This window comes from Nycticebus coucang, chromosome 1 (assembly GCF_027406575.1).
Source record: "Nycticebus coucang isolate mNycCou1 chromosome 1, mNycCou1.pri, whole genome shotgun sequence".
In the NCBI taxonomy this organism is placed as follows: Eukaryota; Metazoa; Chordata; class Mammalia; order Primates; family Lorisidae; genus Nycticebus; species Nycticebus coucang.
Genome location: NC_069780.1, coordinates 5,616,692 through 5,619,510, shown reverse-complemented (window position 1 = coordinate 5,619,510; position 2,819 = coordinate 5,616,692). Strand labels below are relative to the sequence as shown.

Sequence of the window (2,819 nt, the reverse complement as noted above, 5' to 3'; positions counted from 1 at the left end):
GCAACAGTATTGACTCAGATGATAGCAGATAAAGGTGTTTCCTCTAAGGTAAAAGCCGGTCACTCACGACATTAGAGCAAGCACGGGCTCGTTGGAAATACTTCCTTTATTATACCATTGCTAACGTGAAGAACAAATAGATTTGAAAAACACAGGTGATGTTGGTAAATCTTTTTCCTATGAAAAATATAATTTATTTGAATTCAGAAGGTGATTGATTTTATAGAGTATGGATGCTATGAGTAAATTACATGAAACTAAGTACTGGTATATTATTTTGTAAAAAAGATAATAACCTTGTTTTCCTTTCCACGTTATTTTAAAAGCCAGAGGGAAAAAGAGCTACCAAAAATACAGAATCAACCAGGAACATTACACAGGAGGAGTCTACAGTAAGCGAAGTGTGCTAAAGAAAGTGTGCTAAAAGAAGGGGTTTATGAATTTGGGTGCACCCTTCTAAAAGGGTGTAAAGACATTTTACTTTCTAAGCTTGTGCCCAAAGGCTCACAGAGTTCTTCAGTCTCTGGGCTTGCACAGGTTTCTAACACCATAACCAGGGCTGGATAAATTCGGGCCTTGGCACCTTTGTAAGGATCACAGTCCCGAAAAATCTCTCCCTGACTTAGCTCTGGATCTCCACCCCTACTTTCTCCCAGGCGCTCTGCATCCTCACGCTGTGACTAGTGTTTTCATTCTGGGTCTGTGATTCGTTTGTACTTCCCACAGCCTCCAGCCCTCTGGATTATGTTCTTTCTAGAACTTGGTCTCCAGAGACTTCACATTCACGGCCTCCTGGGGGGTGGTGTCCCTGCAGCCTTCTTCCTTCAGTCTTGGGCAGAACTTAACGGGAGACAAAAAACGAGGATATTTACAGCAATTTTTAGGTCATTAAGGGAAAACAAAAGAATGTGTTGAACCATCGGTTACTAGGTGAAGTAAATACTTACAGGTAGAAAAGCAATCGTTAGGACTGTTTGTCGCTTTGTTTTTTACTCTGAAAGAATATTTACACATTCTGGGGGTGAGGAGGTTTAAAGCAAGAGTATGTTCAGAAGCTATAAAGGGCAGACTGTATAATGTTGGGGAAAAAGTTTTTTATGTAGAAAAAGATACTATAGGCAAAATAAATCAGTAAAGATAAGATTAAAAAAACACAGTAGAACCCTTGCAAGCTGACACCCAAGGGTCTATAACAAATTGGCCAACATACAGATGTGGTAACAACAGGAACTGGCCTATTGTACTGATACGTACATGCGGTGTGTACCAGGTCTAGGAAAATCAGGTCAACTTAAGGAGATGGTCAGGGTAGGGAGGTGGTCAGCTGTGGAGGTTCTGCTATACTTATAATGTAGGGGATGAACAGAGGGTTAACACAAAAAGAGCTCTTCCAGGTTGACAAGATGGTAAACACTCAATGGGAAAGTGAGCAAAGGATGTGCAGAGACCATCCAAGAAAAAATAAAGATGGTCACCTTCACGACAGACCAAGGAAACGCGAACTGGAGTAACAGTGAGGTGGCCTGCACCTGCCAAACTGCAGAGCCGAGCGTGCTGCCGATGGTGGTGGTACCAGGGCAAAGGAGATTATCATACTCTGCAAAGGAAGTGGGAATTGTTGCAGACTTTTGGAAAATAAACTACAAATAGCTATTAAAGTAAAAAAGTACATATATCTCTCAACCCAGAAAGTATCACTTCTGAGAAACTGTCTGAAAGCAAAGCACCAGGTGGAAGAATGTTCTGGGATGCCACAGCATTCACTGGGCGAAATGGGGATGCTGAACAAATTAGGAAAGATGCATTCCCTGCGACGTCATGCACCCACTGAGCAAAAAGAACTGGACCTGATCAGGTGAGTAGCAGGGATTTCCATGAGTCGTTGTTGTCTGAGAAAAAAAAAAAAACATACAGGAAGGCCTGGAAAATACGATCACATTTTTATAAGACCAAAATGCTATTCCTACCACTTATATTTACTTGTACGAAGATGTTCATATATAATTATATAAGCATTAAGAGAAATATAAAAAGATACATACCCTAGGTAAGTAGCGTGGATAACAACGAGGGAAGGAGAGAGAAGAAAACCAAGGAGACTAGGGAAAGAAAAATGTAGAAAACGTTGCTGTCTGATCACATCCATCCATTTATGTAAAACCGTGTTTGCAGCCTGTATATGGAAAAGGAAAACTTTTACAAAAGGGTTCTGAGTTTCATGAGAAACAGAGACATTCATACAAGAAGTATTATTAGAGAGAGGAGAAGGGAAGGTTGAGCACAGCAAAAGAGAAGAATAATTACCACGGAGTCTGGAACACAGACGCTGTCTGGTGTCCTCAGAGAGCTGCTGGGAAGAGCAACTTGTGGCTAGTGACCACAGTGAACTCTCATGGCTGTGATCTCAAAGCTGTGGCTACTTCCCTCCTCCCAGAAGAAGAGCCAGGTCTTCAGGGACTCAGGAGAGACAAATTCCTTTGCATAGAGAGAGGTGGAAATTTTGCAGGGGCTGGGATGGTTTCTGAGAGGGAAGAGTCAGAGCGGAAGGCGGAGATGCAAGAGAGGATGGCTAACGGCATGGCAGGGCAGGCAAAGGGCCCTTCAAAACGGGACACCTCAAATTGCCTCTAAATTCTTTTGCTGCAGGGCTCCCCTGCCCCGGACGCGCACACCTTTGAAGACAGCCTGCTCCACTAGGAAAGCCACAGGAAGCAGTTGGGCGGGTTGCTGCGAGGTTGGGGGAGGTGAAAGTGGTGGGCCGGGAAGTGTCTCACAAGGTCAGGAGCAGGGCATAGGGCAGAGTGAGTTGGGATTTCTTT

The 2,819-nt window shown here is 43.4% G+C and overlaps 1 long non-coding RNA gene across 2 annotated transcripts; it reads right to left on the bottom strand.

Annotated features, from left to right (window-relative positions):
- Positions 1-706: 706 nt before the first annotated feature.
- LOC128581058 (uncharacterized) lies at positions 707-2,578 on the bottom strand. Of its 2 annotated transcripts, XR_008378772.1 has the most exons (5): positions 2,305-2,578; positions 2,043-2,173; positions 1,848-1,889; positions 1,476-1,597; positions 707-840 (listed from the first exon to the last, which is right to left on the bottom strand). It is a non-coding gene; the product is annotated as an uncharacterized LOC128581058 (long non-coding RNA). The 2 variants fall into 2 exon arrangements; XR_008378771.1 differs by lacking the exon at positions 707-840 and having other exon boundaries at positions 1,006-1,597.
- Positions 2,579-2,819: the final 241 nt, after the last annotated feature.